The sequence below is a fragment of the Antedon bifida genome, chromosome 1, assembly GCF_963402885.1.
Source record: "Antedon bifida chromosome 1, ecAntBifi1.1, whole genome shotgun sequence".
In the NCBI taxonomy this organism is placed as follows: domain Eukaryota; kingdom Metazoa; phylum Echinodermata; class Crinoidea; order Comatulida; family Antedonidae; genus Antedon; species Antedon bifida.
In genome coordinates, this window is record NC_136226.1 from 11,214,357 (window position 1) to 11,229,466 (window position 15,110).

A 15,110-nucleotide genomic window follows, 5' to 3' on the forward strand; every position below is an offset into this window, starting at 1 on the left:
TTTCAAAAAAACAATAATCATAATAATTTACCAACGTGCATTTTAAAAATGTCTGCCTCGATCATATTCCCAATTATTACAAGCATAATAAACTCTTTTACAAGAGTAAATTCCCAAATACGTGGAAAATAGCAAAGGTGACGTCAATTTTTAAGAATGGTAACAAAACTAACCATAATAACTATCGTCCCATATCCGTCCTACATATACTTTCAAAAATAATTGAACGAGTCGTTTTTTAAATCAAGTTTATGCCTTTTTTTAATAACAATAATCTATTATGTATAAATCAAAGAACATTTTTCACCAAATGAAAGATGGGTTTGTGTCGATAGAGTTCAAGAATGTTCCCAAGGGTTCTGTTATTGCTTTTAACTTTGAGAAGGTCGTGTACTTTTGACCCAAGGGGGCGTTCAGGGGGATATTTTGTATAAGTGTTTAATGGCTTTTACCTTTGAGATAAGTGGTTCTTTATTAAATGGAGTAGTACGTTTAATGGTCTGTCAATCGCGGTGCTTGAATTATTTCCCATAGTCATAGCAATGGAAGTTTGGGGCTCGGAACTGGCAAACCGCCGAATTTTATTTCGCAGTGATAATTCAGCGGTTGTGGCTGTTATCAACAAGAAATCTGCTAAAGATACCTTGCTTTTGCGACTTCTACGACGTTTAGTATTAATTTGCCTCCGCCATAATATCCACTTCCGTGCAACGCACATTCTCGGCGTCGATAATGTTTTGGCGGATCTTTTATCAAGGGGGGAAATTTCTCGTGCTCAAAAACTTTTTCCAGATATAAATACACTTCCGTTCATAGTCCCACCATGTCAGATTTACATTTAGCTTTCACTAATACCGACGCACAAATGTATTTGTTTGAGCTGTGGCTCACCAAGCATGTCTTTTCATTACAACATTCGTAGTTCAGGCAGCCTCAACCCTAATGTTAGATACAAAACACAAATTGGGTTTGTTTAAATGAGTCCAAATCAAAAATTTGGACTTATTTTGTGACAAGTTTCTCTTTCGGAAGTAATTCCCAGGGTGCTAATTTTAGTTGACTACATAAATCATTGTGTCTATTTATTTGTTTCTGTAAACGACAATGTACATTTGAAATCGCCAGTTTTTTTACGCTGAAATTACTATGTATTCGAGAACCATCTAGTAGACGAAAATTTATCATGGAGAAATCAAATTCAATAATTCGCGGTAAAGCTCTAAAAGGACTGGGCATGCTCAAAAGATAGATATTAGATAGATATTATTATCCACACAAAAATAAAAAAATAAAAAGAAATATTGCACACTGTAATGTAGTACCTCACTTGAGTTACTGTAAGATTATTTGGGGAAATATAGTAGTCAAAACAGAACAGCTGCTCGAATCGGTTTTTTAATATCACCAACTTGTGTAAAAACAATCAATGTTGAGTTGTGCTATTTACATCAGTCTCGTGAATAAATAAAGTTTATATATAAAACACATAACATACAAAGCAACGACTTTTCTCTTTGTAATATTGTTTTTAATAATGCACACTGTCATAATCTGTTATAAATGTGTAAATCTGTGGATTGTGTAAATCATGGTATTTGTGATAGTGTGAAGTCTGCCATTTTTCACAATGATGTTGATACTTTATTTAATTTGTTAAAACCTTTTGATTTTCTTTTTGCTGGACCGTGTAAAATTTAAATCAAATGTGTTTTTTTAAATTGTACAATTACTGTTTTACTATGTTCTCCTAAGGGAGGTGAATACATTTCAATTTGAATTGAATTTAAATATAATATGATCTGGTTTTATTTTATGTATTGTCTATCTTGTTACTCTTCGCCATTACTTGTGATTGAACAACAACAACTTTTTGTATAGTTTAAATCGAGCAGATTTTGTAATAATTTCTATATTTCTGTATTAACTAAATTATAAATGGGTGATGGGGTGGGCTAATAGTTTGATTAATTTTATTACTGTATTGTTTATCTTGATTTTCGCCATATTTTCCCATTTTTATTTTGTATTTGTTATTTTGAAGGATGTATCACCGACTTAAAGGTGTATATCCAAGTAAATGAAATACTCAACAGCACGTGGTATGAAATTAACCAATCGAATGGAAGAGAAACTCTTCTGGTGTTTTATTAATAGTCAGCCCCTCAGTCAGTAGGCCGATAAAATATTACAGCCTGTTTTCGATGTCTTCATAACGATTTGGTATTTGTCGGATGTGCTTCGCTTAGACTCTCAACTGCAATTTTTGTGTAGCAAGCAAACTTTTAGAAGAGTAATATTGAAGAAGCCGGGATACTGAAAATGGAAAACCTTCACGTTGTCCTACTTTTAGCAGTACTTTTTGTCACTTTCAGTGACACAACAGGTAGGCCAATATGTAATTCTTATTGATATGTATATTAAGATGCCATCTAGTATGATATATTTCCCTAAATTCTTCTTAGAAGCATGGACAAAGGTTCCAGAACTTAGGCCTCAATATGTTACTGCAGGTACTCTATTAGTACGCCGACGGCGGCCTTTCGCGGGTGAGGAAAGTGTAAATGACGATGCACAACGGGAGTATCTACCCCCACCCCTATTATTAGAACAAACACAACAAACCGAAATTAATCTTATTATAATTTGAGTAGAATATAATCATTTCTTTACATCTTATATACATTTTAAAACAAGGCCATATACATGGCTACAGTCGCGTGCTCAAGTTAGTGTTACCGACCAACCAAACCGACCGACTGACCAACCGACCGACCGAAATTGCTGAACATGTTTAAAAATGTTGAAAATGTTTAAAAACATTTATATTTTTTTTAATTTACACGTAAATTGACGTGCTCGTATAACATAATTTCGAGTTGGAAAGAGAATCAAATATGATGACATTATTAAAGAAAGGTTGTAAAACAGAAATCGGGCAAAAAGAGTGCGTATTAACGTTTAACGTGCAGTGCGCGTGCAAAAATCTGCGCACTCATTGCAATTTTTTAAACGCTTAAAATTGCCTGAAACGTACTCCAATTTCATCGAAAATAAATTTGACAATTTTGAAAATTTTAAGCGCGCGTACGCATGCGTTATATTCGCTACGCACGTAATTGTATTGCCATATGATGAAATATGACCTGAAATTTATGAGTACCAAATGTTATTTAATTGTGATTCATGCTTGTGAAGATATGATTACAAACGTGATTTCGTTAAATCGTGCGTAGACCGTGTAATTTTTGATTGCGCACCGTGAAAAACATAACCACATCGAGTCCTGGCCATAAGGAATATACTCTGAAAAATTGACTTATAGATGAAACTGATATCAAGACAAGGCCATATACAAGTTAGTGTTTACCGACCGACCGATCGACCAACCGACCGACATAGTGAGCAGTAGAGTCGCGTTGCACGCGACTAAAAATGAGGAAATATGATGAAACACCTTCTTCGAATATGTTTGCTCAGGGAAACTGTACTGTACACTTATATTTGTGTGCTATTGTTGTGTATTCAAATTTATTAGTGGGGAAAATTAAAAACTATTTCAATATGTTTACATTTTTTAATAATGAACAGTAATAGTTTAGTAGTAGTAACATTTTTTTCCAATTTCCTCAACAATCGAAAGTGACTCCAAGATATTAAGAGATTTTACTATTTCAATTTCTTTACCTAAATAGGCTAATTACATTTTTCATATTTCTAAATTTTCCATTTTTAAACAATATTATTTTACTTTTTCCAATTTTAACTGTCAATCATCATCTATTATAATAAATTCGATCCAAATTTTGGATGTGATCACAATAATAATAAAAAAAGTTTAACAACCCTATAGTTATGCCGACGATATGGTGTTTCTTTTACCCTCATTAGGTGCCTTATACAAAATATGGTTAACATTTATGAATCCTTTGCTAATGAATTTGATGTGTTATACTTTATTTATTTATTTATTTATTTGTTAACATATTTCCACTGGATAACAATATCAACGTTGTCCCGCCAAGGGGACATTGTTGTTTTTCAGAAGGTCCAGCATAAAACATTACAACTTACATATATAATACACAGTTTCTTAAAATTAGTCAAACAAAATGTTAACAATGTCGATTCAATGCGTTATTATAATAATTAAACAGTCTAAAATAATACTAAAATGTGAGAACCATATAATTCTATGAAATCTATTCGCGAGTTGACTTGAGGCCGGGCTGACGCGTGGCCGACTTGACGCGGGGGCCGACTTGACGCGGGGCCGACTTGACTTTGACCGAGACGGTTTAGGGCCGACTTATCTGGCTACGGTCTAATTTATTTATCCTGTAATGCATACACCGTATCACTGATAAAATAAGTGATTAATATTTGATGTTGTCAATTTTTTATCTTTTTTTAATTTTCAGCAGAATGTAATAAATCCTCTATATCAATTATAAAAATATTAAATAATAATGAAGATAAAGGTGACCGCGGCTATGAACCATTCGTAACTGAGTGAAACATATTACAATTCAATTCAATTTCTTTTTATTTCGGAAATATCATCCTTATTAATAAACTTATAAACAGAAAAAGAAAAATCTAAACTTAAGTATATAGAATGCTTCTCCATCTACAATACATTTTGGAGTTATGGAGCATATGTTTGCAAACACAAGCAACAAGGATGTTACCACTATTCAACATACGTTGCATGAAACCATAGGTAGATTTTCGCATGTACTCATTAAAGGAAGGGACACCATGTTCAATAAACATTGCACTGGCACTACTACTTCTAGAGACATTACGTTACTGTACATAACAAATTAAAATTGGCCTACAGTGAAAATAATTTCATCTAACCCAAGAAAATGTTGAATGTTGATTATGCACGTCACCAACATTTTTCAGTATAAAGCGAATGTCTTTTTTTATTTAAAGATGTATTGTCCCTTGAAACACAACAAAATGAAGGTCAAAATATTCTAAATTTAAATTGGCCATATCAAAGTAATATTAAAGTTATTCACTTTAAGTCGAAAATTTGAGCCAAAAACAAAAAGTTTACATAATTAACAGGTAAATTAGTTTGATTACATTTCGTCTGGAAAATCGTCGCGAGCGAAAGTAAACAAAGATTTTAAACCACGAGTACGCATTATGCATATGCTAATTAGGATTGTTTACAACTCGTCACGGTTGAGAAGGTATTTTCACACAGATCGTGAGGAAGTTTTATGATTATGCATACAGAGTAGCCAAACAAGCGCGTTTCATTATGGGATATGTTTTGATCGAAAACTTTGACTGGAAGTCAAAGTTATTTTTTTAACAAAAAAATCCTCTGTATTTCAGTTAAATTCTTTTTTTTGTGAAAATTTGTTGGTGATAGTTAATAACTATTATGATACTTTAAAATGACCCACCTTTTTACGAAATTTTTTATTTTTTTGGAATTAGTCAAAGGGACAATACATCTTTAAGATTTAACAAATACGAGACGGGCATAAATCATATCAGTTACATATTTAAATCACTCTACCTCATTGAAACAGGCGAATCACCTATACAGGGATATTTTCAGGTGATCCGCACCAGGCGCGCACAGCCCGTTTTGCCTTGATTTTTGTTCTTTAATTCCATCCATTCATTTTCTGTAAATGTGAAATGTTCATTTCCTTAAGTCTAAGATAGGACTAGTTAATTATTGATGAAAAGCCTAACATTATTCATACTTATGTTTCCATTTTTGTAGCGAGCTCTCCAGATAAACCGGAAACCAAGTCGACCTCAGGTAAAATGGAGTTATTTTACAATCAGGAGAACCATATTAGATGTAAAAATATGTGAATTATTGTTGGCCGTTTTAAATGTACAGTAGGCCCTATTATATCTATGCCTATATTGTCACCAAACACCAACATTTTTCAGTATATAGCGAAGTCTTTTTTTATTTAAGATTTAACAAATACGAGACGAGCATAAATCATATCAGTTACATATTTAAATCACTCTACCTCATTGAAACAGGCGAATCACCTATACAGGGATATTTTCAGGTGATCCGCACCAGGCGCGCACAGCCCGTTTTGCCTTGATTTTTGTTCGGCTAAGGAATTCAAAATAAGCAAAAGCACATAGGCCTATACAAAAAATATATAAAATTAGAGACTTATAAATATTATATTAGGCCTAGTGACTTATAGTCTTTCTGTTTCGCTGGTAAATGTGTACTTAAATTATTGTGAACTGATTGTTGGGTGTTATTGAATTTAGTTCATTTACAGTTTTGTTTGTCTTTTAGGTCGTGGTGGTGGTGGTCGTTTTCGTCGTATTGGTAAAGAATTTTTCATTATCTGTTTTATGTGAACTTATGGGTACTTTATAACAGTATGAACTTTAAATAACCATACATAATTATAATGATATATAAAGTTTGAGGTACACCACGTAGTAGTCTTCTCGACTTTACCGTAATATGTTAAAATATGACCTCGTAAAATTTTAAACAATTCAATTTTTTTTCCATATCGAGTGTTAGGCCTACGACAGCAGAAAAAAAAGTTAAACAATTAATTCGCATTAATTATTCTTCGTCTGTGCATCCTTTGATTTATAAAAAAATGTCATTCATGTACAATTAGGTCTGAGTTTTAAGTTAGGCCTAGTTAATGGTTTATTTTTAGCTTAGTTTAGTTAAACTTATGTCTCCATTTGTGTTGAGAGCTCTGCAGATAAACCGGAAACCAAGTCGACCTCATTAACTCCTACATCAATTAAAGCGTTTTTCTGATCATTTTGGGTCTAAATTATTCTGCAAAAAAAAAGAGAGCAAAAAACAAACAAAAAAAAACATATTAAAAATTCATCCTTAGTTTCTTATATTATAGTTAGGAAGAAGTTTAAGATAGCACTAGTTAATTATCTATTGATAGAAAGCCTAACATTAGTTATATTTGTAGAGAGCTCTGCAGAAAAACCGGAATCATAGGGAACTGGATCATAGGTGAACTGGGGTTTTATCATTGTTGCATTAACTACTACATCAATTAAAGTGTTTGTCTGATCATTTTTTTGGGGGGTCTAATTTATTTTGCAAAAAAAGGAGAGCAAAAAACACAAGAACAAAACAAAAAAATCATATAAAAATTCATCCTTATTTTCTTATAAAGAACATAGCTCTCTTTATGGTTAGGTAGAAGTACTGTATACACAGTTTTAAGATTTATTTAAATGTTTGTATTCTGTAAATTTGTAGTTGCTTTAATATCTAAATTAAATTGTTTGAAAATAATTTCGTTTATGGTGAAGGAACAAGGTTACGTTGAAATTTACCCAACGTTTCATTCGTTATCATCGCACTTTCTCAAGTCAACTTGGTTTGCCGACACTGATCATGGCATAGTCACGTGATGTTTTTGTGACACGCACCCTCTATGTTGTTACTTGAAAACCTCTGGGTGAGTAGTCCCAGAGGGGTCCGCCCCGGTCGGCCGTCTCACTAATAGATCATCGTATATGTGTGGCAGCCACTTTCCACCTTGATCTCTGTTCATGTTTTTGCAGTTTTTCTAATTATAATTGCTTCTTGCCATCCTCTCTTAGTGATATTTCCCTCTTTGTGTCCTGAGTGGCGAGTACACGAAATATTGGATGGAAATGTCATTTATTAAATTAAATGACGATGATAAACTTATGCTATAAGTAAACGTATCGGCCGTGCTATTACACAATAAAATATAGACACGGCCGGCCGTACATCGTAATTATCACCAATTAAAGGCACAGTATATATAATCATGTAGTTAATATCCCAATTACATAAGTTTATCTAAGACTGTTAATTATAATCACCTAAAATTCGTACTACACTATATAACTAGAGTATTTTGAAATCTACATAAATTCATATAAAGTACATACATTCGTATTAAAACCCATAAGGGCCAGAGGCACACACCTCTGTATTAAATGGATAAATGTTTTGCTAAAACTTATACAAGAATGATTTACTATGTCTACAATAATAGTATTGATACGGAAAGTACGGAACATGGCATACATTTATTGTAATCTATATATAAATTTACGTAAGGGCAAAATTCGGTAAATCGCGCGTTATTTCTAGAATTTTTACTCGATGGTATATAAAGTTGGTTCGTACTTTCGGTACTGATTTTAATTAACTGGTGTAAACCTATTTACTAATTAATTTGAGTTAGGTAATTAGTTATTGACAATTAAAACGAATTTAGGTTCAACGATTTGCCCCAAATAGGGGCAATTTATTAGCCTACGCAAGAATGTGCGGCCAGGTACTACTACTGCGCACGCGTAGTTCTACAGCCATATTTATGATTGTAGCTCCCGGAGCGTAGCCTTTTTCTTATTTAAGAAGGTAACTAAGACTTTGTTAATTTTTGTTAACCTTTCCTTTGGTAAACGGCATTCCATAGTGTCCGAATCCACCTCTATGCCGTAGATTGTTAGCTTTGTCGTTGGTGTCACTGTTTTCGATTCTTTTATTGGAACCCCAAATATACTGCAAAGAAACAGAAACCTGGTTATTGCTTCGCGACAATCCATTGTGCCAGTGGAACCTATAAAGAAAAAATCGTCCAAAATATGAGACGAATCAATTATGTTAAATTTGGTTTTCATAATCCATATTAACGCACAGCTAAACATTTCGAATACCTGACAAGATCTACTGGACCCCATTGGCAGGCATTTCTCATAAGCCCCTTTCTCACAGATGTGTCTGCAATATACCGGTACAGTGCTGGCGTCGTGCCGGTATCGTTACCGGCATATACCCATTCTCATCGGACTATCGTGCCGGAAATATAACCGGTATATACCGGCTTTCTGTGAGAAAGGAGTCGGGCATATTCGGCCAATAAAAAGTCTGTGACAAAATAATTATTGAGGGCGTCCTTTATTGTTATTATTTTTGTCTAGGGATATATGGCGGCGAATGTTAAGTTACAGATTATTATCTTCCTTTATAGCATATTTATGCTATGTACAGTATATTGTGCATATATTATACAGGTACAGCAATTAATTAGCCGTCATCGGCAATCTGTAAAACACCTTAGAAGGCTGTACAATTTACAAGGCGACGAAGGGTCAGGCTAGTTAGGCACCAACAATGACCTAGGCCTGCTATAGATTATGCTACAAATTTCTTCTTGTCCCCTTATTTTAAGCAGCTCTCTTATCTCATTATCCCTCCAGTTCGACATTATTATTGTTAATTGAATTGAATCGGCGCCAAAGTGATACACTTGACCGCGCAAGGTGTCTGAAGCCTCGACAGGGAACCTCGGAATATAACGGCGTTACGTTCTCACAGAATGCCCGTCTGGCATTGCGGGGAATATCCCTAGAATATTACTAGGTCTAAAGCAGGTCATGTCGATGCCGGCATGATGCCAAGACGACCCGTTTTCACAGAAAACCATACCGGCATGGTAATGGTATATTCCCGCAATATTCCTGGCACTCAGCTCTTAGACAGGCAGCCCAGAGACATTTGGTTAGATGAGCTAGGTACCAATATCTGACTATTTAAGTGTGTTGGGGGTCACTTGATGTCAATGAAAATGGGAGTCTGCCGGGTACCCCCTGCTGCGTCTAGACCGGGGGACCCCCGAAACGTGCTAAAAAATCGGCCCCGGTTAGATGAGAGAGATACCACCTAATTTTACCACCATGGGATGCCCATTGGCATCCTAATACCAGTATCACAAACGACAGACTTTTTCTCTGCTGCAAAAGGCCCGCCAGACCCCCCGAAAGGAGGGCCTAAAATGGGGTTAGCATAGATGAGTGAGGTACCACTCAAAATTAATGCCAAATGAACAAGTTGTGTTCATACAATACTAAATGGATAACAACAGACTAATTGTCTGCTGCAACGCAAGTGCCAGACACCCTAAAGTTAGACTAGAGACCCCCTTCCCCCAACTAGCCCAGCTTAGATGTTGTAGATACCACCAGCAATCAATGTTATATGATTTAGCACATTGTAAGCAATACTAAATGACCTATTACAGACTATCTGTACACTGCCTTGGCCCTGGCAGACCCCTCTAAAGTTAGACTAGGGACCCCCCCTTTCCCCAACTATCCCAGCTTAGATATTGTAGATACCACCAGCAACCAATGTTATATGATTTAGCACATTGTAAGCAATACCAAATGACCTATTACAGACTATTTGTACACTGCCTTGGCCCTGGCAGACCCCATCTAAAGTTCAACTAGAGACCCCATTTACCCCAAATATGGCCTAGCTTAGATATTGTAGATACCACCAGCAGCAAAAAAAAACCACCTAAAACAACATGTTTAATTGAATAAAGTTTAACTTTAATCGAACTAACACAAAACAATTGAAAATATATCACATCAATGACGATAAAATGACCATTACCATTCTAAAGGGAAAAATAGTTTCACTTAAAACTAATATAATCCAAATATATATATAACAAGTACGGATTCGGGTAAATTTAGCATTCCTGCTAGATTTGTGAGGATCTGGAATTCCTTGCCTTTGAATGTCAAAGATACATTCGTCTGTAACTCTTGCGACCTATTTTAAGAGAAAGCTTAGTAATCACCTTATCAAATTCAGGATTGTAGAAACTTAATCTAAAGTGATTTGATTAATTAATAGTTGGTAATTTTAAATGCTGTATATTATAATCTTAATCCTGTATTCATATTTATATATATAAATCCAAAGGCAAATAACTGAAAAAATGACAATGCTGTGGGTATCAGTGGCTGGATCTCAATGGAGATACAAAAAAAGCGAAAAGCTAAATCAAAAGGATAAAGTAAAACAGCCAGAAACGTTAGCAGAGCTTTCGGGCAACACTAGCCCTTTATCAGTGCAAGTGAAGGAATTTGGATAACGTCATAGTATAAGAACTGGCAAGTGCTGCCTGGGTGGACAGGAATAAAATAAATACAACAAAAGGAGACAGGGTGGAGTCTGAATAAGAGTAGAAAACAAAGAAGGTAGCTTGGTAGAGATATAAACAATTTTGGAATGAAACTAAAAAACAGCTTAAATGGTGGTTAATATTGAAACTTAAATTTTGGTAGTCATTGGAATAATTTTACCGACCTGGGAGTATGTTTCTAATGTTAAGTACAAAATGTTTTGTGGTTTTAAGTTGTAATTCCCAGTGGTTTTCTTTGTCTTTGCGAGTTTTGTCGCTCCATTTGACATCATGGAATATTGCAATAACTCTGAAATTTGCAATCGAGTGACCAGCTGAATTAAAATGTTCGGCTACAGGTTGATCGAGCTTTAATGATCTGTGTTGTGTCATTCTCATACGGAGAGTGTTTTTTGTTTCTCCGACTGTTTGCCACAAAAATTACAGCATATGAGATAAATGACGTTTTTGGTTAGACAATTAATTGATTGTCTTAGCCGAAAAATGCGGCCAGTTTGGTTACTCTTAAATTGTTCAGTAGAATCAACCAATGAACAAGTTTTGCAAGATTTGCCGCAAAGGTGACTGCCCAAATTTTGTCTGTCATGAGAGTTAATTTCACTCTTAAATTTGGATCTGACTAATATATCACGAATGTTGGGAGGTCTACGAAATGCAATAATGGGTGGTTCCGGAAAAACAGTCCTGAGACGTTCTGTGGACTGTAGAATGGGCATATGCTATAAGTAATAGTTCGTAATGGAGGCAACCTAGGGTGATAGGTTGTGACCAATGGCACTCTGGTCGAACTTGGCTGACGTGGTTTGTACGTCAGTGTTTGACATCGAGGAATATCTTTTGCTTTCTTTATAGCAGTTTCGATGTATTCCTTCTTGTAATTTCTATTCCGGAGATGTCCGGTTAGTTCTTCGGTACGATTCTAAAAAAAATCTAAATCTGAAGAACAGATACGTCTGATACGTAATGCTTTACTGTTCGGTATGTTTTTAGTACAGTGTTGGGGATGACAACTGCTAGGGAGCAGGTACATATTTTTATCCGTGGGTTTACGGAATAGGTCAGTTTTGAGTGTACCATTTTCTATGGTCACTATATAGTGTCCAAAAAATCAACGCTACTAGTGGATTTGGTAGCTGTAAATTTGATAGTTGGGTGGGCTGAATTAATATTGAGAAGAAAAAATTCCAAATTATCTTCACCATGGGTCCAGACCATGAAGATGTTGTCAATGTATCTAAATATATATTTTATGGCGATCCTGTTTTGGTGTTTTTTCTTTACACTGTTGGATCTTGAATAAATAAAATAAAACCAAAAAAGTGGTTTATTAGGTTTGAGGGACAGAAATTTGGCCTCAAATTGTCCCATAAATAAATTTGCAAAAGATGCCGCCATTTTTGTGCCCATCGCTGTGTCATGAATTTGAAGGTAATGGTCATTTCCAAAAATAAAATTGTTGTAGGTTAAAATCAACATGACCAGTTCTCATAAATGAGCTTCAGTAGGCGTTTTGCCTGGAATTTGTTTGTAATTTAAAATACATGCGTCGGCTCCTTCTTCGTGAGGGATATTAGTATACAACGATGAAACATCTAATGTAGCCAGAACAGAATTATTATGTAAATTTTGAATTTGGTTAATTTTGCGGATAAAGTCCGTGGAGTCCTGAATGTATGAAGAGAGATCAGTCACATATGGTCTAAGTAAATCATCCCCATATTCAGAAATTTTCTCTGTAGCAGTGCCATTGCCCGAAATAATGGTTCTACCAGGACTGCCTGCTTTGTGGATTTTAGGTAGGAAATAAAATCTGCCTGGAACTGTACCAAATGAGGTTCAATCTTAGGATCGATGGAGTGTTTTTTTACCATCACAGAAACAGATTTGGCCACCTTATCCGCAATTTCCGGGATGGGATCCGTTGTAAGTTTACGATATATAATGAAGAGGATTGTTTACCTGTCTTAAGTATTCCTCTTCATAAAATTTGATGTCCATAGCAACAGTGACAGAACCTTTATCAGCGATCAGCGTGTTTAATAATGATATCATTAGGCTGACGCAATGTGGCAACGGCCTGCCTCCTGCCTCTCTTGTTTTGAGACATTGTCACGTTTATCTGGACTCGGGACGTAGTTTTGTACATCCTCCTCAATAGCCTGGATAAATGTTTCTAAAGCTGGACAACGATTTTTAGGTGGATTCCAGGAACTTTTTGGTTTAAATTTGTTAACGTTGCCTTCGTTTTGCGTGGTGCTGCTGTCTGAATCAGCAAAATATTCACGTAATCGTAATCTTCTGGAGAAAGACTCCATATCCAAAGATGTGCGCCGACCTGCCTTGGTTTTGGCCAGAATTTAAGTCCTCAGGAAAGAAGTTTTTTCTCTCCATCGGAAAGTTAATTTCAACAACTGAATCTTGTTATAAGTCCCAACGAACCTTCTGCAGGGTTTCCTAAAAGCCCTGAAGTCATCCGAAGGTAGAGTCATTTGTGTTGAAATGACCAATTCTGCAGGTAGACCAAATTTGTGATGTCCCCTTCAGGCCATTACCGTTGATTGCTTACGGCAATCATTGGCGATAATCCTGAGTTTGTTTTGAAACTCAGAGATGCAGGATTCTAGAGTGAATTTCAACGTCAAACTCAGTGAGGATTTTGCGGCAATTGCCAATTTGGATCTCATTGAGTTGACAAGCATTTTTGTAAAAGATTATATTAATTTTGTTCAAGTACCTTTTTTAATAGATACAGTACTACATATCTACATAAATAAACTACATTAAAAAAAAGTTATATATATATATAATTTTTTTTAAAATATTTTTTCGATCGAGATACGGTATTGTTCAGTCTATCTGAAGATCGTTTAACGTGAAACACTGTGATAGACGTCCGTGTTCCATCTACTTTATAAAAATATATATTCGCTCTTGATTCCAATTGAGCACTCTTGCAGCCTAAACGCATCTATATAAATATATATATATATATATACAGCATTTAAAATTACCCACTATTAATTAACCAAATCACTTTAGATTAAGTTAATACAATCCTGAATTTGAATTAAGGTGATTACTAAGCTTTCTCTTAAAATAGGTCCAAGAGTTACAGACGAATGTATCTTTGACATCCAAAGGCAAGGAATGCTAAATTTACCCGAATCCATACTTGTTATATATATTTGGCTTATATAAGTTTTAAGTGAAACTCTTAAACTATTTTCCCTTTAGAATGGTAATGGTCATTTTATCGTCATTGATGTGATATATTTTCAATTGTTTTGTGTTAGTTCGATTAAAGTTAAACTTTATTCAATTAAACATGTTGTTTTAGGTGTTGTTTTTGCTGCTGGTGCTGGTGATATCTACAATATCTAAGCTAGGCCATACTTGGGGTAAATGGTGTGACTAGTCGAACTTTAGAGGGGTCTGCCAGGGCCAAGGCAGTGTACAGATGGTCTGTAATAGGTCATTTGGTATTGCTTACTATGTGCTAAATCATATCACATTGGTTGCTGGTGGTATCTACAATATCTAAGCTGGGCTAGTTGGGGGAAGGGGGGTCTCTAGTCTAACTTTAGGGTGTCTGGCACTTGCGGTGCAGCAGACAATTAGTCTGTTGTTATCCATTTAGTATTGTACGAACACAACTTGTTCATTTGGCATTAATTTTGAGTGGTACCTCACTCATCTATGCTAACCCCATTTTAGGCCCTCCCTCGGGGGTCTGGCGGGCCTTTTGCAGCAGAGAAAAAGTCTGTCGTTTGTGATACTGTTATAAGGATGCCAATGGGCATCCCATGGTGGTAAAATTAGGTGGTATCTCTCTCATCTAACCTGGGCCGATTTTTTAGCACGTTTCGGGGTCTAGACGCAGCAGGGGGTACCCGGCAGACTCCCATTTTCATTGACTTCAAGTGACCCCCAACACACTTAAATAGTCAGATATTGGTACCTAGCTCATCTAACCAAATGTCTCTGGGCTGCCGGTCTATCTGTGAGAAAGGGGCTTTAGTAATAAAGGTTATCCCATGTAAAACCCAAGAGATAATAATCGTCCGGGTGAATCGGTATTATTCTGAACGCGTCTTCTATGTCTGTTTTGGCCATCAGGCAATGCCTACCATATTT

At 35.5% G+C, this 15,110-nt stretch overlaps 1 protein-coding gene and 1 long non-coding RNA gene across 2 annotated transcripts in view; both read left to right on the plus strand.

The window, feature by feature from the left end:
• The window catches only part of LOC144841972 (serine hydroxymethyltransferase, mitochondrial-like), a 67,721-nt gene that overhangs the window by 26,845 nt on the left and 25,766 nt on the right, over positions 1 to 15,110 (plus strand). The window lies entirely within an intron of this gene.
• The window catches only part of LOC144842179 (uncharacterized), a 42,764-nt gene that overhangs the window by 13,462 nt on the left and 14,192 nt on the right, over positions 1 to 15,110 (plus strand). The window contains exons 2-4 of the long non-coding RNA XR_013612093.1: positions 2,042 to 2,383; positions 5,753 to 5,791; positions 6,302 to 6,334. This is a non-coding gene — a long non-coding RNA (uncharacterized LOC144842179). The remainder of the gene's footprint in view (positions 1 to 2,041; positions 2,384 to 5,752; positions 5,792 to 6,301; positions 6,335 to 15,110) is intronic.